Raw genomic sequence first — 21,590 nt, 5'->3', positions numbered from 1 at the left:
AAATTATAAAATAACTGAATTCCAGAGTTGGAAGGAATCTACCCCACTGGCCAACTAGCTCAACCTCTACATAAATAATAGCTCCCTCTACAACATCTCTAGCAAATAATCTTTCAATTTCCAATTGAATACCTACAGTGATGGTGAACTTATTGACTTGCCTCCACCACCAATTCCACTTTGAGGCAGTTTTCATCATTATGTTAAGATCTCCACCGATTGTCCTTCAATTCTTCATTAAAACATAAAAGTGATCTTAAGGTCTCAAAGATTTATCATTGGATCACAAGCTATGTCAGACTCTGTAAAACTAAAAAAGGCTTTGAGGGCAGGCTAAATAACAAACTATTGTCCAAAGATGTAGTATAACTATATTTGAGAAGTCATAACACCAGAAAATCAGATACCAAATGGCTTATTTTTTTGGCCATAGCAACTCACAAATCCATAGCCATGGAAGGGTTATGAATTGTATTAGTAGAGAAAGCATTAACATTAATGAAATTCCACCTCTTTCCTTTATGAGGAAACTAAAATCTGCCTCTCTTTGACCTTCTACCCATTGGTCTACCCACTAGGGCCAAGCAGAACTAATGTAATTCTCTTTTACGTGTCAACCTAATGCATATTTGAAGAGATTCCTGCTAAATAATCTCCAGGCTAAATATTCCAGTTTCTTCAACTAATCCTCATCTCGGCATAGGTAATAGTATCCTTTTTTTTGTTTGTTTTTTGGAGGGCAATTGGGGTTAAGTGACTTGCCCAAGGTCACACAGTTAGTTTTTGTGTTAAGTGTCTGAGGTCAGATTTGAACTCAGGCCCTCCTGACTCCAGGGCCGGTGCTCTATTCACTTCGCCATCTAGCTGCCCCAAGCAGTGTCCTTAATATCCTGGTCATCTTACTCAGGATATGTTCTAACTTGTCAATATTACAACCAAGTTAGAGTGTTCAGAGTTGTACACAATATTCCAGTTGGTACTAACCAGTGTAAAAGAAAGTAGGATTATCACCTCTGTGGCCCTGACTAGCTCTAAAATTAGACCTTGGGACTCGAAGGAAATTTGGGCATGTCCCTTCCCTTCCTGGGTTTTACTTTCTTCATGTGTAAAATGAGGGATCTGCCTAAAGTCTGGTCCTATTTTGAATCTTAATCATTCTATGAAATTCAAAATATATTTCTAAAAAACAGTAAAGGAAAACAACAATTTAAAAACTTAAAATTGCTCTTGGGTTCAATTGATGTTTAAGTGAAGTCTAAGGCAATGTGTCAAATATTTATTGATCGTCAATTGAATTCAACAAATATTTATTTAGCACCTACTCTGTGCTACATAGTATAGTATCCTTAATAAAAATACATTAATAAAATAAATCCTTAATAAAAGAATTTGTTCTGTAAAACTTGGACTCAGTAAAAAAAATCACACTTGAGGACCTAGAGGGCCACACGTGACCTCGAGATCACAGGTTCCCCAAGCCCGTACGAGGGGTACAAAAACTGAAATGAAACAGTATACTCTCTCCCTCAAGGAACATATATATATATTTTATGGGGGAACACGATATATGCATAGGATACCCCTTCTCTAGTCTCTGGGAATTTTCACTGGCTGGAATTCTCTTCCTCCTCATGTCCCTTTCCTGGCTTCCTTTGCTTCCTTCAAGTGCCAGCTAACACCCTACCTTCTACAAAAGGCCTTTCCTGATCTCCTCGGGGCCTCCCCTCTGTTGCTTATCTCCACTTTATCTCTCTCTCTCTCTCTATACGTATACACACATATATAATGTTCGTACATAGCTGTTTGCATGCCGTCTCCCCCATTAGACGGGAAGCCCCTTAAGAATAGGCGTTTTTGGTTCATTCTCAGGTTTTGTTATTTGTCTTTGGTTTTCTTTTTATCCCCAACGCTTAGCACGATGTCTGGTACACAGTAGGTGCTTAATAAATGCCTGTTAACTGACTGGCAGAGTAAAAGATGAAGTGTTGGAACAGATGTGAGATCAAATGGTGCCTTAGAAATATTTGAAGAGGGTGTATTAGAAACGGTTCTATAGAAGAATAGCTGAACCTTGAAGATAAGATCTTTGAAAGCCTTATAAGGGGAAAAGAGTTCATTCATGGGATCCAACTTCAAAGAATTCACAAAGGTGGGAGGTGGGGTGCCAAGATGAGGGAACAGTGAATAGCCCAGTTCTTCTGAAAGGTCGCATATATAAAGGAGAATAATATAAAATAAAACTGAAAGGGTGTAAAAAGTCTTGAATGCCAGGCTTTTGCCAGGAGTTCATAGTCCTGGAGCTAATAATAGAAAACCACTGAATAATTTTGAGCAGAGGAGTGAAATAATCCTACTTGTAGGATTTAAGATTATTTTGGCAGCTGTGCGAAAGCCAAATTGTAGAGTAGTGACTGGAAAAAGGAACACCAGTTAGTGCAGAAATTGGACTCTACAGAACACAATGCCCCTCTGGGATAAAACTCTTCTAATCTTATCACCCTGCTGCTAATTCAAGCCTTGTCTTTCATTTGAATGGAGAGTTGTTGTTCAGTAATTTTTCAGTTGTGTTCAACTCTTCCTGACCTCATTTGGGGCTTTCTTGGCAAAGATACTAGAGTGATTTGCCATTTGCTTCTCCAGCTCATTTTACAGATGAGGGAACCGAGGCAAACAAAGTTAAGTGACTTACCCAAGGTCACACAGCTAGTAAGTGTCTGAGGTCAGATTTGAACTCAGGTATTCCTGACTCCAGGTCTAACATTCTATTCACTGTGACACATATAGCTGCCCCTTTTCCCTGGGTAGGGGTGAATTTTATGGATACAGTTAGTTTAGGAAGAGAGCCTAAGCATCTTTTCTCCTACTTTAACCTCAGTTCCTCTAGGTTCAATAACTTGCAAATTATATTTTATAAATTCATCTCCTTTTGGAATTGTTATTTCACCATCTAGACTATATATACCATGAGAAAATTACCAAATATATATTGATTGTTAATCAATCAACAAGTATTTGTTAGACACCCTCCTATATACCAGGTGCTATGCTAGGTTCGAGGTATATAAGTCTAAAGAATGGTATAGTTCTTGCTTCACTTGCCATTTAGATTCTTATCTCTTCCCCCACATGACTTAGAAGGAAGCATTTAAATTATAGTTAGAAATGATAAAACATTCGTAATATGAAATAGAAAGAAAATAAAGGAAAATGCTGAGATTCCAATGTGACTAGTTCTCTAATGCTGCTAGATAGATCTGTACACCAAATTAATTTAGCTACTTTGCTTTTTTTTTTTTGGAGGGAGGAAGGGAGGGCAATTGGGGTTAAGTGACTTGCCCAAGGTCACACAGCTAGTAAGTGTCAAGTGTCTGAGGCCACATTTGAATTCAGGTCCTTCTGACTCCAGGGCTGGTGCTCTATTCATTGCGCCACCTAGCTGCCCCCACTTCACTCTTCTTAAGGTAATGAAAGCTCCCATAGACCATTGACAGACGACAGCTGTCATTCATTCTTATCCCCAACATCACAGTCATAGGGGAAAATCTATTCTTTCACTCTATGATGTGAGTGGTGACCTGATTCTGACTCTAGTAGATGCAGGTGTTGATCTCCTGCTAATCTCCAAGTGAACTTTGGCACCTGAAGATACCTGGGGTCCTCTCAGAGATTTCACATTACCCAGATCAGTCGCTCAACCTGAAGTCCTATAAACTCTTGCTGCAAGCTCACCATCCATACTGTATGAATTTCAGATGGGGTTTTCTGCATGTGTTGGTGCAGAAGAAATATTTTCCAGCTTCTCAAACAATGATGAAATGAAAAGAGAAAAAGGGCCCAGAGGGATACTTATGCTTTGGGGAACAAGAAATGAATGGAGAGTGAGAAAAGGAAACTGAGATGGAACAATTAGACAAGTAGAAAGAGAAGCAAGAGAAAAGAGGGTCTCAGAAGCCAAGGGATCAGAGAACTTCTTGGAGGAGAGGGTCAACAGTGCCAAAAGTTGTGAAAAAGTCTAAGAAGGACGAGAACTTAGAATGTAAGTCAGCGGCAAAGAGCTGGAAATTGAAGGGATGCCCCTCAATTGGGGAACCACTGAATAAGGTGTGGTATATGATTGTGATGGAATTCTACTTTACTGTAAGAAATGATGAGGGGGCGGCCAGGTAGCACAGCAAGTAAGAGCACCGGCTCCAGTGTCAGATGACCTGGAGATCGAATCCCAACCTTGAGCAAGTTACTTAACCCTGATTGCTTAAAAAAAAAAAAGAAATGATTAGGAGGTTGATTTTAGAAAAACATGGAAAGACTTGCATGTAATAATAAAGAATGAAATGAGCAGAACCAAGAAAACATTGTATACAGTAAAGGTGAAGTAATCCTTCCCTTCAAGGAGCAAAACTTCTACTGGGTGTATAGAACAGGAACACAGAGAAGTAAATACAAAGTGTATAAGATATGTATTTGGTGAAGGAGAACACTAACAGGCTTATGGGGAGAACATTGAGGAGATCGAGATAAGTTTTTATGAGGGAGGTGACTTTTGATCTAAGCCTTGAAGGAGCTAGGAATTCCAAGACTGAGGTCAGGTGGGAAGCAGGATATGAAACAGTAGGGCAATAAAAGAACTCTCGACTCTCTAGTCACATTTTTTTTTTTTTGCTATGTGGCAATTTCTTCCTTTTTTCGTTTTTTTCAATACTTCAATATTTTTTTCAATATTTTTTCAATTTTTCAATATTCAATATTCAATTTCTGTAGATCTCAGATTAATTTAATAACTATAGACCTGCCTTTTTCATTCAGTAAATTCCCACATTGAATTAAATTTCTGAGCTATACAATAGGGGAGAGTAAAGGACAGAATAAATATCAAAAACATTTAGAAACTGAACATGTATTTCTTAGAACAAGGCTGTACTTTTATTGAAACTTGGCCTCAGCAAGAAGTCTTTTAATCTAACTATTTAATGGCATAAAATTAAGAAGCATATAATTAATACGGAGAGGGGTAAATTGGAGGAAATCTCAGGGGGAAGGCATTATTAGCATTAAGAGGAAGTGGGAAAGGTTTCTAGCAGAAATAGAATTTTAGCTGAGACCTGAAGGAAGCCAGGGAAGCTAGGAGGAGGAGATAAAGAGCTCCAAGTATGGGGACAGCCAGAAAAAATGCCTAGAGTCAAGAGACAGTCTTGTTCAAGGAACAGCAAGGAGGCCAGTGTGACTAGCCTGAAAAGCAACTAGAGGAAAGGAAGGTATAAAAGATGGGAAACCAAGAGATGCAGCATAGTGTAATTGATAAAGAACTGGCCTTCCTGTCAGGGAAACTTCTAGGCATTTAAGTAGTGAAGTGGATAGAGTAGAGGCCTTGAGTTAAAATTCAGCATCAATCACTTACTAGCTTTGTGACCCTGGGCAAGTCACTTAACCCTGACTGCCTCCCCCAACTCCACACAAAAAGGTAAATTTCCATTCAAATCTAAGCCTGAGTAACTTTCTAAGACTGTAAAGCATGTTAGCAATCTATATCAGTGATGTGAGTTTCCATACCAGGAGGTCCCTATACCAATAAAATCACTAACCTGGACCCTTTTTTTCTCCATCCCCAAAATTAGTTTAATGGAACTAATATAGAGGAGCATATGCTTTAGAGCTGAAGGTTAAACATAGAGATAATTCTGTACAATATACTTATCTGATATACAAGAAAATAGTGTCAGAAATGTAAACTGATGTATCGTAAGTCACATAGGAAGTGGAAAAAATGAGAATTCGAATCCAGGTCTTCTGATTCCTCATCTAGTGTCTCTTCTCTAATAATGTGCCACCTCTTTATTTGTACATGATTTTATTATGTGGAATATGGTGATGCTGATAATGATGGCAAGGACAATGTTGATAAGATGCCCTGGAATTTTGGCTCTTCCACTGAATATTAAGGAAACAGAGAAAAAGCAAGAACAGTCCTTACCCTTAACCTTTACCATTATAATGGTGAAGACTACACAGAGAAACAGTACTAGATAAATATGGGGCAGCCAGGTGGCGCTGTTTGAGTTGAACAATAGGCCTGAGAGTCAGATTACAAAGAGTTTTAAAAGAGAGGAGAGAGCCGCAGTGAATAGAGCACCAGCCCTGGAGTCAGGTGGACCTGAGTTCAAATGTGACCTCAGACACTTGACACTTACTAGCTGTGTGACCTTGGGCAAGTACCTTAACCCCAATTGCTTTGCAATTGGGTCTTCCTTACTCCAAAAAAAAAAAAAAAACCCCAAACCAAAAACCCAAGAAGGAGTTTAGGAAACAATTGTATATAGCTTGTTAAAGGATTTTAAACAAAAAGATGAAGAGAAGGACAGGATGATAGTCGGCAGGGATGTAAAGACCCTCCCTAAACTCCTCCTTTAGACCACCCTTAGATTCCTCTCACAACCTTTCTGTATATAAGATACCATCTTCCTTCCATGTATGTGAGAGTGCCATAGAATGACCTAGCACAGGCTTACTCTGTGTCTAATACAAGCAAACTTTTAATAAACTTTACTTTTCTTTGACTGAGAAGGCATAAGTCGAATTCATTCAGCAGGACCCAGCGCGTTGGTATTTTGGGGTTTCCAGAGCAACCGTAACCCTCTTTATGGGTAACTTCTTCAACTGTGAGAACAAAGGTTTAGGAGAACTTAAAGAGAAGTGAGGCATAGTGAGAAATGGAAAGATAAAAGATTATGATCATATAAGGGAAATACAATGTTCTTGAATATGGAAACAGAACATTTGTGGGTGATGGCAAAATCAAGGATAAGATCATCTTTATGTGTAGCTGAAATGGAATGGAAGAGGAGATTATGGGAACTAAGTAGAGAGAGGAACTGGAAAGCTAGGGTATTTGAAAGAATATTAACATGTATGTTAAAGTCCCCTAGAATGAGGGTAGGATTGGAATGACCTCTAAGGTATCATTTAGTTCTGAAACAATGCTCTCAACATTTGAGTCCTAACTCTGATGCTTACCCTGGAAGATCACTTAGCTTTGTTTGACTTTTGTTTCCTTTTCCATCAAATGAAAATATTAGTAATAGCAATTAATTTGTTATCCATTTCATAGAATTATGAAAATTAAAAATCATTACTGAAATTACTTTTAAAAGTCAAAATGGGAGGATGACTTGCATGGTAAAGATTCTGTACATTATGGAAGAAACAAGGTAATTTTAATCTATAAAATAGATTACATAGGAACAATATGTTTAATTATCTTTGAATATTTATTTAAAATATTTCCTATGAAAGAAAGAGTGCATATATTCTTAGTAGCAACAAAGAGCAGAACTAGAACCACTGAATGGAAGTTATGGAATGGTTTGTCTTGCAAAGGAGTGAGCTCCTTGTGACCAGAAACACTAAAATAGAGGCCAGATAGCCCCACCTTGGGAAAGTTATCAGGGCTGTCCTGGCAAATGTTTAACAACTGGCACTCCTCCTTCCCTACAAATGCACATGTGATACACTTTTAAGTTTAAACTGCACTATTTACATTCTCTCCATGGTTCTCTTTAGTCTAGACAATCAACAAAATAATAAATCACCCCTGATTTGTAAGGTTTGCCAATTTCTGAGGTGTAAGTGCTTACAATGGAAAATCTTTTAAATTGTCTCTGGAGAGCTGTTTCAAGCTGGTGTCAGCACATCCCTGGATGTTAAAGAGGAGATTCCTCTATTGGATGGGAAATTAAATCAATTCCCTTCCAACTCTATGATTTTATGAAAGGCATTAATTCAGGAAGACTTGAATTCAAGTCCTATCTCTAACACGTAGTGTCTATGTCACTCTAAGCATGTCACTTAACCTTTCAGTGATCTAGGCTGGTGATACCAAATTCAGAGAGAAATGTGGAGCCACTAAACTATACATATAGCTAACTGTGGGCATAGTATTGACTTAGAAAACCATATATTAACATTATCTATGTTTCATTTCTTTTTATTTCTTTTGTTAAATATTTCTCAATTATGTTTTCATCTGGTTTTCACCACACTCAGCAGTGTCACAGGCTACATATATGTGCTAACAGATACTTGATACTTCTGCTCTAGGCAATTCTCTAAGACTGTAAGAGCTAGTGCCAACCTATTAGACTATAAGAAAAAGTGCCAACCTATATTAGTGGAGAGTATTTCCTCATCTGGGAGTTCTCTATATCAATGAAATCCCAGGTCCAGTACCTGCCTCCTCCTATCTGTCATCATTGTGTGTTATTGTGACCTCTGAATATAGCTGAAATTTTTTTTATCATGAAAATCTTGTTTATGTATAATTAAAATTAGTGCATGATTGTGTTTACAACAAGAAATTTAATTTAATTTATATAAAAATAGGAAATCTTGGAGCTTGATTAATGTTGGAATTGAAAGACTTCAAACCATCTAAGCTATTTCCATGGAATAAATGCCCCTCCCAGCTCCTCTCTTCTAAGCTCATCATGACTCTGCTAATTCAAGCCTCAATACCACCTTCCTCAACCTCTTCTCCCCTTTTAGTGGAGGATCAGATGGGTGGTGTATTGGATAGAGTGCCAGGCTGGAGTCAGAAAGACTCATCTGCCTGAGTTCAAACTTGGTCTTTGATTCTTACTAGCTATGTGACTGTGGGCAAAGCACTTAACCCTGTTTAACCTCTATGCTGGACTATAACAATATAATACAGACTCTGATCTCAAGGACCTTTAAGTCTGATGGTGTTGGTTGTGATGGGGTCTGATTAGAAAACACTTCCAAAAACATTATCTCATCTGCAAATAAGGAAATTAGGAGAAGATGATCTCTAAACACTTTTTTAGTTCTAACATTGTATGACCCTCTGAAGTGTGATAAAGGGAAGAATTAGAATAGATGCAAATTCAAAGTATAGGCAAAATACTATGAGAAATTTGAGGAAGAAAGATCATTTCCATTCAAAAGATCAGGGCTGTTCATCAAGGATGGTATGTACCTAATGAGAGCCAATAAAAATCTTATCAGAAAAAGAAACCTTTATCGTGAAAATGAAAGAGGAAGAAAAAATCTCTACATCATGGGTTTTTAACTCTAAGGAGTTTATGGATAGATTTCAAGGAGTCCATGAAAGCTGAATGGATCTTTATTTTCGCTAACCTCTTACTGAAATTTCTTTCATTTATTTAAAAAGCATTACTCAGAGGGGTGGCTAGGTGGCGCAGTGAATAGAGCACTGCTCCTGGAGTCAGGAGGACCTGAGTTCAGATTTGACCTCAGACACTTAACACAAAAACTAGCTGTGTGACCTTGGGCAAGTCACTTAACTCCAATTGTCCTGCCCTCACCCCTCCAAAAAGGGGGGGCATTACTCTGAGAAGGGATCCTTAGGCTTCATCAGACTTCCAAAGAGGGCCTCGATGCAAAAAAGGTTAAAAAGCCCTAAACTACGTAGTTCTACCAAGACAGATACAGTAAGAGATAGCAGAAACAAGATAAAAAAATAAAATCAGTAGGGAAGATTAGCACATTTTGCAGACAGCAGTGTCCTAGAAGAGAATTAGCAATGAATACAAGAAAACAAACAAAAACATAGCTTCATATGTCTATGCACAGATGTGTCAAGTAAGGGTAGTAAAGATTGAACTAGAGGTCTGGAAGAACAGAGGCTACTGGAGTTCACAGATATCACTGAGATGTGGGGGGAAAGGACTGAAGACTCTAAATGACTCTCAAAGGATATACATTATCAAAAGTAACAAAAGACAAAAAAGGGGCAGTGTTGTTGATGAAGTATGGGCTCTAGGAGCCCCCTCAGCTCTCCTTGAGCCAGCCCTTGAGGTACAGGCTCTGGGAACCTCCCTTGGACTCTGATTAAATCATCTCATTTGATGAGGCCTTTGCATGAGGCAATAACCCCTTACATAGTGGCTGAGCCCAAGCTTCTGTTACTAGACTTCCCACCCTCAGTTACCAGACTTCCCAATCAAAGTGTCAACCCACCCTTGAACTGACCAAGCCCACCATTGTTTGTGGCCTCCAGCACCTTGCCATCCTTAATCACTCATTGACCTCATTAACTCCTCCTGAAGACCCTCCCCAAACTCCTCCTCTAGACCACCCATAGATTCTTCCCACAACCTTCTGTATATAAGACCCCATCCTGTCTTCATGGTTGTGAGAGTGCCATAGAATGACCTAGCACAGGCTTACTCTGTGTCTAATACAAGCAAACTTTTAATAAGCTTTACTTTTCTTAGGCTGAGAAAAGACTTGAAGTAGAATTCATTTGGCAGGACCTGGTGTGTTGGTATTTTGGGGTCTCCAGAGCAACCCTAACCTTCTTAGTAGGTAACTTCTTCATTGTGGTGCAGTATATTTTTTAAAAGCTACAAATACAAATGTAACCCTATCTTAAATAGCCCCTTTCAGAGAAACTTTGGATACTGTTCATTTATCTACAACCCAGAGGGAATAGACTCTTGGGGAGTGAGTTAACTGTCATTGAGAAAATCTGAAAAGACATTTTGAGAGGACTGAGCTTAACTCATTCTGGGGAGAATATACTCTGAGAAGAATTCCTGAGAGATTTTAATTGCCATGCTGAGAGAACTAGATTGTTTGATTGTAGTTCTTGTGTTTTCTAAAAGTTAGTAGTTAGGACAGCTAGCAGCACAGTGCACCGACCCTGGAGTCAGGAGCACCTGAGTTCAAATATAGCCTCAGATACTTGATATTTACTAGTCTGTATGATACTGTGCAAGTCACTTAATCCCTGATTGCCTTGAGGGAAAAAAAACCCAAAGTTAGCAGCCGACATCATGAGTAGAAGTGACTCTAGTCACCTTTCTCAAAGCCAATAAATACATTGTTGAAGTATTAATTTATGTCTTCATATTATTTCTTACTATTAATAAATGTACAGTAACTGATGCTTGTCTAAGCTTAAGAGAATGGGGTTTGAAATTGAGAGAGGAGAGAAAGCTTATGGAAAAAGAGTATTTAATAAACTGGGGTGGGGGGGCTGCAGGGCTAATTAAGTAATGGTATAGTTTCTGTGTTAATGATGTAATGGTGGCCATCCTATGAAATATTCATGGAGATAGGTTTTGGGTTTTGGTCACTTCTAGTAATAAGTGTCCTGACTGGGACACTTCCCACAGAATCCTGAATCTGTGTCCTGGCCACAACTAGAAAAATAAATGCTAAATGCTGAAGAACTCTTCAATTTAGAATGGAAAAAAAACCCCAAAACAACCAATCAACCAAAAAAAAGTTCCCCAAGCCCTCCCATAACCAAAAATCAATCCCTTATTGGTCCACCAGACCTGTGACAGAGTTTGAGAGACTGCCCCTCAGTTTTAAAAGGAGAAAGAGAACTTTGGGCTCCAGCTTTTCTTTAGACTTTTTCTGGCCTTCTTGTGGTCAGTGGATTGTGGGATTAAACTTTCTTAGCGGCACAAGGAATACTTCCATGTGGCACCTATTTGATTATGAAAGTCTTGCCTTGGTCCACCTTGGAACAGCTTGGGTTCCCAGGTTGCCTTTTCTGCTTTGTGTTTCCTTTTCTCAGCATAAGTTATTTAACAGCAGTAACAAAGGTTACTGATATCAATATCTATATATAAATATGCATGCATACATATATCTCTATATAAATGTACATCTATATTTATGTCAGTCTTTGTAGGCATCCTTGTGAGTTCTACAAGTTCAGAGATCCTGGGTCTCTTGGTTAGAACTGACTGGAAATAGGGAGTGTTTATACTATAAATAAAATGGGCAATTGGTAGTACAGTGGAGAGAGCTCTGGACTTGAAGTCAGGAATGTTTGTATTCAAATCCACTGTCTGATACATTAACTGTGATTTTGGTCAAATCTGTTTCAGTTTCTTCACCTGCAAAATGCAATAATGTTGAGATCTAAGGATGTTGGGAATCCTGAAATTTAAGGGTCAACAATAAGGGTCTGAATGAATTTGACCCAAGCTTTCAGTCAGAGACAAAGTTTATTAAAACACCAGTTAAGGTGGATTTTTTTATTTTTATTTTTGCTTTTTGGAGCGGGGGGGCAGGGCAATTGGGGTTAAGTGACTTGCCCAACGTCACAGGGCTAGTACTAAGTGTTAGAGGCTGAATTTTAACTCCGGTCCTCCTGACTCCAGGGCCAGTGGTATTCACTGAGCCAACCTAGCGGCCCCCAGTTGAGGTGGATTTTAAGAATTCTCGATATTATGACACTTGTATTGATAAGCAGGCCAGACTGTTGAGGAATCTGAGCACTTTAGTGAAGGCAAGATGGACCTTGTATACAGAAGACTGTGGGAAGATCTGAAAGTGATCTAGGAGTAGATAATAGTTTGGGTGACTGGGAGGTAACAGAGAAGGGGTCTAGATGGAATCAAGGAGTGGTGATCGGGGGTGGGGCTAGGTGCAGATAATGAGGGCCACTATGAAAGGGCAGGTGAAAGAATTAACTGGGAAGGGCAGGGTGTCCCAGGCAATGCCAGGGACCTGGGTCACATAGGAAAGTCCAGGGCCTTTCAGGGGTCCATCATTAGTACCCCATCCCCTGGGTTGTTTCGAGGATCAAATAAGATAATATTTATAAAGTGTTCTGCAAACTTTAAGGCCACGTAAATAGTAGCTATTATAGCTATTATTATGCTTTGGAGGAGATACCCACTGACAAAGGGGAGGGGCTGGACTCTTGACTTTTCTTGCCAGAAGACAGGGAAATTGTTTGGATGGTGCAGAGCCAAAGCAAAATGTAAAATGCCTGATCATCAGTCTGGCAAACACTATCATGTCTTGATATTTGATATATTTATCTCTTGGGAGAGAACAGTAGTTATGTCACAGCTGCTTGTTTAAGTTTTGCTGCCATTGCATAGTTGGGGAAGTCTTGCATGTATTAGACATTTCTTTTGTGTAGAGCAGCAGTTCTTAAAGAGTAGTCTGTTGACTCCTGGGCTTCCCCAAGACCTTTTCACTGAGTTCCTCGAGGTCAAAAATAATTGCCTTACAAAATAAAAATATTATTTGCCTATTGAAATATTCCTTCCTTTTCCAACTATTTATCTACTTGAGGTTGAATTTTCTTCATATACTTTAATCAAATCAACATATTGCAATAGATTAAATACAGAAGCAGATATGAGAAACCAGCTGTCTTCTATTAAGTCAGATATGAAAGATTTGCAAAAACAAGTAAAATTACACTCATAAAAATATAATTATTTTTCATAGAATTGTTATTTATGTTAGCATCTAATGAATCTATTATTATTTTAAATGAATTGATAAATGTTTTAAAAATTTATCAGCATCTAAGCGCTAAAGTGGTTTGAGTGCTGCCATACCTGGAGTGAAGAAGAGCTCAGTTCAAATCTGGCCTCAGACACTGGCTAGCTAGGTGACGTATGGCAAGTCACTTAACCTCTATTTGCCTCAGTTTCCTCAATTATAAAATGAAGATAATAACAGTTCCTACTTAGCATATTTTTTGTGAGGATCAAATTAATTGATATCTGTAAAGCACTTAAGCATAGTGCCTTGACACATAGTAGACACTATGTTAATGCTTTTTCCCTTCCCTTCTTATAATTTCTAATATGGTAAATATCAATAGATGTAACCCACATAAACAAAAGTTCTTTGAAAGGTCTTCAATAACTTTTAAGAAAAGGTTCCTGGGGGCGGCTAGGTGGTGCAGTGAATAGAGCACTGGCCCTGGAGTCAGGAGGACCCGAGTTCAAATCTGACCTCAGACACTTGACACACTTACTAGCCGTGTGACTTTGGGCAAGTCACTTAACCCCAATTGCCCTCCAAAAAGCAAAAAAAGAAAAGGTTCCTGACACCAAAATGTTTGAGGCTGGTATATAGGTAATAAATAACAATTCTATTCCTGATCTATATTTCACACTAAGTAATTTTTAATTTATCCTTTGGGGAAGTCCCAAGGCTTTTACTGCTAGAAGAACCAGGAACATCAACTGTCACAATAATTTTTTATAATTTAAAAATAATTTTAAATATTTTACTATGATTTACTATATCTTAATATTATATAGATCAACAGATGGAAGCATTTTAAAATAATTTTTACCATAATTTACCTGTGTAAATGTACCTTAAATACAAATAATTACAAGAAGATATTATAATTTTACTTTGAAATAAAAATTTTCTTTCTACTACCTCTAGTATGTGCAGTATGGTCCTTTAAGCTATTATTTTTTTCCCCCTTTAAGCTTTTATTGAATGCTAAGGGTTAAGAAAAAAAGTCTAACCATTCTCATTAGAGGCCAGCTTCCCTTAGGTTTGAATTTGGTCTGAGCACATGGGTACAGAAGAGAGGAGCCCCTTAGTCAAAGAAGGTGCAGTGCTCCCTGGGTCTAGCAATCTTTCTTATTGTTATTATAGTGTAATTTTAAAAGAAATATCAGAAAATATTGCTTGCTTATGAATCTGATATGAAAGAATTAATGTCAAATACCAGGTTGAAGATGGGGCTTGGCATATTTGGCCTCCACAGCACCTTAGAAATGTTACTCTCATCTTGCAACATATGCTCACACCCTCAACCATGGGATTGCTATGTCTGGGTTGAAAAAAAAAAAAACAAGACAAAACCCCCCAAAACCAAACATTGCTATATATACATAGAAAGAATTTCAGGAACCTGAAGAGGGTAACTTAGTGGAATGTATTTTTTTTGGGGAATCAAAGGAAGGAGAAAAAGAAGTCATGTTGTCATAGAAATATATTCTAGACCACCTGAACAGAAGGAGTCTAGAAATAGCTCAGAAATCTGACATAAAAGTATGATAGGGTAGCAATGGGGGATTTCAACTATTTAGATATGTGCTAAGAGCAAAACAGCTGTTTTACTTTTAATTTTCTTTAATAAGAATTTATTCTTCAAAAGAGGGAAAAAGGGGACAGCTAGATGGCTAAGTGAATAGAACACCGGCCCTGGAGTCAGGAGGACCTGAGTTCAAATCCGTCCTCAGACACTTAACACTAGCTGTGTAACCTTGGGCAAGTCATTTAACCCCAATTATTCTGCCTTTCCCCCAACAAAAAGCAAAAAAACCAAAAGAGGGACAAAGAAAGAAGAATAACCATTTTGAACTTTATTGAGACCAACAAGAAACAAAGTTTTTTAAGTGCTGATTGTACATCTTCATTGTGGATTTTTTTGAAAGAGAAGGAGAGGACTGATGGGTATAGTCTAATGTGTATGATAAATTTTGGCAGAGAATATTTTGAAGAGACTAAAGAAAGATTGGATAGGACTCCATGGCCTAAATTCTGTATGGAGAGTCAGTCAAAGAAGAATGGGAAGTACTTAATAAAGAAATATTGAAGACACAATTCATCAAGCATTTATTGAGCATATAACATGGGAGATACTATGTTAAGTGCTAGGGACACAAAGACAGAAACAAAGTCCCCGTCCTGAAGGAGCTTATATTCTAATGGAGTGATAGTGTAAATTCACAAACAAGTAAATAATAAGACCTAAACAAAAAAAAAATTCTGATTGCGGAAAAAAAAGGAACTTGTTATGGCCTATGACCTATGATGAATGGATCTACCAATGGAGATTTTTGAAAGACACACAGAAACTAGAAGTAGAGATCAGGAGTGGGGAATGATTATAAAATATTAGTAAGATCCTGGGAAAACACTGCTAGGAGCGCTACAGTTCAACATGAAATTTAGCAGCTGTTCATGAATGTTAGGACAACAAAAATAGTTTGTTTTTATTTTAAAAAATGATGTTAGGAACTTACAATAAACTCTCTTCTCCAAGATAAATAACTAATTCCCAGGCCCAGAACAAGTCCCTTACTTATTTGCTTCAAGCAAATGCCTAGGACTCATTTACTAAGTCCTGAGTGGGTTGAGATCTATATAGGAGACTTCTCACATCAGGATGAAATCATAGGTGCTCTGAGTGTGGGTGACAAAAAGATCAAAGAAGGGATATGGCCCATTTTCAGATTAGATGGGATGATAGTAACAGTGCAGAGAAATGGTAGAGGTACTTGATTCTAATTTTGCTCCTATTTTCACTGCTAAGGGGAATATCTTTGGACTAGAAAGGATGGAGCAAAAATGTTTGACAGAGAATTAAAATCCTAGAAAAATGAGGAGATGATAAGAGGATACTTAATTGCATTCAATGAATTGAATTCATCAGGTCCTAGAATTGCTGAGGGTCCAGCGGTGAGCTTTGAAAGATTCTGGAGAATTGGAAAGAAGTCACAAGATTAGAGAAAGGTAAATTTTGTCCAGATTTTCCAAAAAAGGGAGATTGGTACAGTCAACAAATTTTAATTCCCATAAAATTCCACAATACATCATCAAAGGGATGAATCGGGAACATAATAAAGGAAAATAGAGATAACTAAGGGTCAGCATGGCTTCCACAGGAATGAGTCATGTCAGATTACCCTCATTTCCTTATTTATTTATTTTGGTCTTAATTTGTTTGTTTACTTTTATTTCACAAGATTCAATTCCACAATTCCTTGAGTTTCAAATTTTCTCTCCCTCCCCCTCCTCCCCTGCCCCCCTTGATGGCACATAATCAAGTATAGGATCTGCAAATACTTTCACATTAGACATTAGTTAGGTTATAAAGACGGATTGTATCAGATGAAATGAAAAATGGTAAAGAGGAGACAAAACCAAACCTCATTTCCTTTTTTAACAGGATTAGAGGTATATTTGACAAAATATTTCATGCTCTCTGAATCTTGTGGCATAAGCTGAACATGGTCAGGGAGACACTCACAGGTCTGTGACCCTGGACAAGTCACTTAATCTCTGTTTCCCTTAGTTTTCTCTACTGTAAAATGGCCACCTATCTTGTAGGGTTGTTGTTAGGATCAAATGATCTATTATTTGTAAAAAAAAAAAATGCTTAGCACAGGACCTGGCATGTGGTAGGTGCTATATAAATGCTTATTCCCTTTCCCTTCCCTGGATAAAGTGGAGAGACATGAGCCAGATAGTAGGATAGTTAGGTGGATTCAGAGCTTGTTGAATGATTGGCTGCCCCAGAATAGTCATTTGTGAGTCAATATCAATGCAATCTGGTTTTAGTGCTGTGGTGTTTAATCTTTTTTTTAATCAGAGATCTTGGTTGAAGGTATAGGTGTCATGCTTGTCAAATTTGCAGGTTTGGGTGGGCTAAGCTGAATGGTCTAGCTACCATGCTGGGATTCAAAGAGATCTTGATAGACTATAGCATGAAGTGCTAAGTGTAAAAATCTTAAATTTTATATAGATAATGTGAAGCCATATATTTGGCTCCAAAAAATCTGCTTCATGAATAGGGCTTGGTTTAGACATGACTAGATAAAAGGTCCTGTGAAAAGGATGTGGGTTTTTTAAAGGATTGCAAGCTTAGGAGGAGTGAATTGTGGCAGTTCCTCCACTACCCTGTGGGACAGAAATTGTATTCCCCAAAGCCTCTATGATCCTAAGATGCATAAAAAAAAAAATGCAGTTCTGCTTCCTTCTTTCCTTGTACAATCCATTTGGGGTAGGGTGGGGATTCACATGGATGCTAATCACTACTTCTTGGCGTTGTTGTGAAAAAGGATTCTTATTCAGGTATGGATTGGAAGTGATAACCCATGAGGGCTCTTTCTACTCTGAGACTCAAGAATTTCTGAGAAGATTTCAAGCAAAAGGTAGGACCCAGTCTGGGTTTTTAAGAAGGGAAGTGCTCCAAGGGATGAAAAGTAGATAAGAAGATTAAGGTATGGTGGTCATATCCAGAGTTTAGCTGAAGCAAGCTCTAACTGGCTCCCATGAACCCATTATTAAAATTTCACATGTGCATTTATACCTCAGAAATTTGTCACTACAAATCAGGGATTGATTTATTGATTGTCTAGACTTAATAAAGTGTTAATAATCCAGATTAAGTTTAGAAGTGTGTATATGTATATATTGTCTATTTGTTTGTCTATCTATCCATCTGTTTTCTTGCAAGGGAATGAAGTCATCAGCAAACTGGATGCCTGGTGAATGTTGGCAAATAATAATAGTGACTGGCTTTAAGGTTTGCAAAGTGTTTTCATCTCTTATCTCATTTGAGCCTCTTAATATCCCTTGTATTTATTTCAATTATAGGTAGATGGGGGTAGAAAACATTCTGAGATGGGAAAAGGCAGGAACCTGCAGTAAATGAATGGAAGTAGTGTGATATGAGATCACTTAAACATTAACTTTCTTTTTTATTTAAAAATTTATAAATAAAATTTTTTATTTAAAAATTTATAAATAAAATATAATAAAGATATGCATTCTTCCCCCTTCCCCCTCCCCCTCTTTGGGAGGAGAAAGCAAGAAGGAAAAACCCCTGGTACAAACAAAACTTTGACTTTCAGTGAGAAAGCAAGGGGGGAAAACCTGTTACAAACAAAACACTGACTTTTCATTAAATCTGTATTGATTTCTGATATAGGATCAGAGACTCTGGGTTCATATTCCTCCTTTTCTTTCTATTGGAGTTAACTAAAAGAAGTTGCTTCTCTTCTCTGGGCCTCAGTTTCCTCCTCTGTAAAACGAGGGTGCTGGCCTGGATGATTTATAAGATTTATCTTCCAAATCTAAATTTACGATCCTATGACCTGTTCAAGGTCACAGAGTTAGGATTCAAGGATTTTGTGGGCGGAGGTGTTACACAGGGAACTTGGAAGGATTATTACGAAGAAGAGGCAGGGGGGAGTGAAGAGAGCTGGCCATCAGTCAATCAGGAAGGTCTGGGTTCAAGTTCAGCCTCTGACACCTATTTGCCGTCTGATACTGGACAAATCACTTAAACTTTGAATACGCCAGGTAAGTCTGACTCTATGAGATACAGCCCAGAGCTGAACACAATCCACAGGGATGATTTTTGACTTACCGTTTGACCATCTGCATTGGTAGAGAAAATTTCATCACCAGAAGATCCCAATACCAATGAAAACAGAGGCTCGAACCAAAAAGAACATTTTACAGATGGAGTAACTGAGGCACAGAGTGAGAAAGTGAAACGCCCAAGGTCGTAGAGCTGTGATCAAGTACTACTAGGAAGGAAACCCGGAGAAAAAGGCAGGACAGAAACTACAAGTCCCGGCGGCCACGCGGGCTGTCCCGCTCTGCGCATGCACATCGGTGCGGAGGCTGCTGGCCCGGCTGAGTGAGGGGAGGCAGCCCCTGGACGCAGCGACGGCAGCAGGGCGCAGTGGTGGCGGCTGCAGCGGCGGCGGCGGCAGCGGCCGGAGGAGCAGAGACAGGCGACGACTCAGCCCCAGCCCCTGCTCGGAGATTGCCTCTGCCCACCCACCTTGGTCTCCACTGGTGAGTGTGGGTCTTCACGGCCCTCTCACGCCTTGGCTCCCTCCGCCCTTCCCAGGCCCGGTCCCGGTCGATTGGGCCTAGGCCCACAGCCGGAGCCTCACGGCCAGTCCGGAGCCCGGAATGCGGAGCCTGGGCCCCGGTGCCAGGCCCTGCGAGGCCTGGCCCTGCCCTCTGCGGCTGCGGGGGTGGGGGGATGTGGGGACGCACCAGGAGGGGGAGGGGAAGCGCGGGGGGATGGGGATAGCGAGGGGGGAGGGGGCGGAAAGAGGAACCGGGGCCAGGGCGGCCAGGTGGGAGAGCCAGCCGGGCGGAGCGAGGAGGGCGGCCTGCATGGCGGGGCCGGGGCCTGGCCGGGGAAGAGTTGGGAGGGAGGGAGGGGTGAGGGATGGAGGAAGGGAAGGGAGACGGAGGAGGGAGGAAAGGGCTTTGGGGAAAATAAACAAGACTGAGCAGGTGGAGCCAGCAGGAGGTGGGGGGGCCGAGGGTCCCTTACTGGTAATTGAGAAATAGACGTCGACCCTCTGCAGGAAGGCCTTTTAGACCCTCATTAATAATCGGGCCTTCCCCCTGCTCATCTCCTATTTAACCTCAGTACATATCATGTTGGCACATAGTTGGTTTTCTTGTCGTCCTCTCCTCCCTCTCCCATCTTCCTGGGCTGCTGTGAGGATCGGCTGAGATAATATTTGTAAAGCGCTTAGCACAGTGCCTGGCATATAGTAGGCGCTATGTAACTGTTTATTGACTGCCTGACTGTGCAGTGGGTTTACAAGGGTGAAATTTGACAGAGGGCTACAACCTAGACACATGAGCATGCTGTAAGAGAGTGAAAGAGGTAAAGAAGAACTATAGATAGACTACTCTAGGAAAATCTGGAGTGGCGAGGGGGAAGCAATGAAAGCTTTGTGTGAGGGAGGTCGAATCCAACTTGGCTTGGAAGGAAGAGTAGATTTCATCCAGCCTAGATGTAAAGAGAGTGATTTCTGGGCTTGGTTCATGAATGTACAGAGGCAGGAGAGGACTGAATGGAAAAGGAGGTATCTAGTGTATTTTGGTTGGAAAGAGTTCATGAAGAGGAATAGTATGAAATAAGATTAATAAGGAACATTGGAACTAGACTCTGGAGGGCCTTTAATGAAAGACAGAGGAGGTTGTTGCTGTTTCAGTCCTGTTTGACTCTTCCTGATCATGTTTGGGGTCTTAGTGTTAGGATCTGTGGGAGTAGAAAGAACCTTTGATTTTTAGGTTAGGGCAGGGAAGGTGTAGCTTCTTATCCCATGTAATACATCCATTGTTGTGGATGAACTTATATTCTACAAATTTCATACACTGTTAGTACTGAAAGATACCCTAGTGATTATCTAGTCCAGTGCCCTCATTTGAGACCCAGAGAGGGAAAGCAATTTGGCTGTCATGCAGCTAGTAAGTATCAGAGTCAGGACTTGAACCCAGGTGTCCTGTTTCCAGGTCATTGCCTACATGAACTGATTCTTTGGATTCATAATTCACTTTCCACTCTAGTAGAAACTGGAGACGAAGTCTTAGCATTTGTAGTTAGGAAATTTTGAGTTCCTATCTGGCTGGTGACACTTACTAGCTATGGGGCCATGAGCCTGTTAAAGTTATTCAGCTTCTCTGAACCTTAGTATAATGGTGATAATAATGTTTGTAGTACTTTCACCAGTGTTGTAGATTCAAATGTATGTAAAATGATTTGGAAACTTGAAGTTCTGTAAATTATTAGAATACTAAGACTTGTGTTCTTTCAATTGTTCTTAGGATCATAGTCAGAACTGTTCATTCTGTTATAGCTGGCATATTGTCATCTACATCAAGAAAGAACTCAGTAAGAAACTTTGTCTTTGGAATGGCCTAGGGAAATTTTGGAAGGCTTCTGGGAAGAAGTGAGTTCTGAGTAGAAACTCTTTTGAGAAATTTGGCTTGAGATGTGGTATATATGGGATGTTATTTCATTGTTAAAATTTTCCTTTATCAAGGTAGATGGCAGTCTGTCTATAACTTAGTAAATAAGAATACATAAATCACAGAATGACTAAAAGGAGGGGATCAGCATCCACAATAGTTTGCTAATTAGGGGAAGGAAAAGATTTAGGTCACAGCTGAGTTACAGTTTTGAAGGCTAGCAAAAAACATATACATTTATTATACCAGGTTACAGTGGTAAGCTAGGGTAGGAATTTGAGGAGGATAATAAAATGACTTTGTTGCAT

At 39.4% G+C, this 21,590-nt stretch overlaps 1 protein-coding gene across 5 annotated transcripts in view; it reads left to right on the top strand.

The window, feature by feature from the left end:
* The first annotated feature begins 19,186 nt into the window (after positions 1 to 19,186).
* Positions 19,187 to 21,590, top strand: part of GAPVD1 (GTPase activating protein and VPS9 domains 1) — a 101,073-nt gene continuing 98,669 nt past the window's right edge. For 3 of the 5 annotated variants that reach the window (XM_069082743.1, XM_069082744.1, XM_069082742.1), the window contains exon 1: positions 19,189 to 19,359. The gene's annotated coding sequence lies outside the window, so the exon portion shown is untranslated. Of the gene's footprint in view, positions 19,360 to 21,590 lie in introns of all 5 variants that reach the window. The other 2 variants (XM_069082747.1, XM_069082746.1) reach the window with 2 other exon arrangements.

Source organism: Petaurus breviceps, unplaced genomic scaffold, assembly GCF_028583685.1.
Source record: "Petaurus breviceps papuanus isolate PSGF00001 unplaced genomic scaffold, PetGlider_PUasm1.0 171, whole genome shotgun sequence".
Taxonomy (NCBI): domain Eukaryota; kingdom Metazoa; phylum Chordata; class Mammalia; order Diprotodontia; family Petauridae; genus Petaurus; species Petaurus breviceps.
The sequence above is the reverse complement of the archived record's forward strand: the minus strand, read 5'-3'. Positions and strand labels throughout refer to the sequence as shown.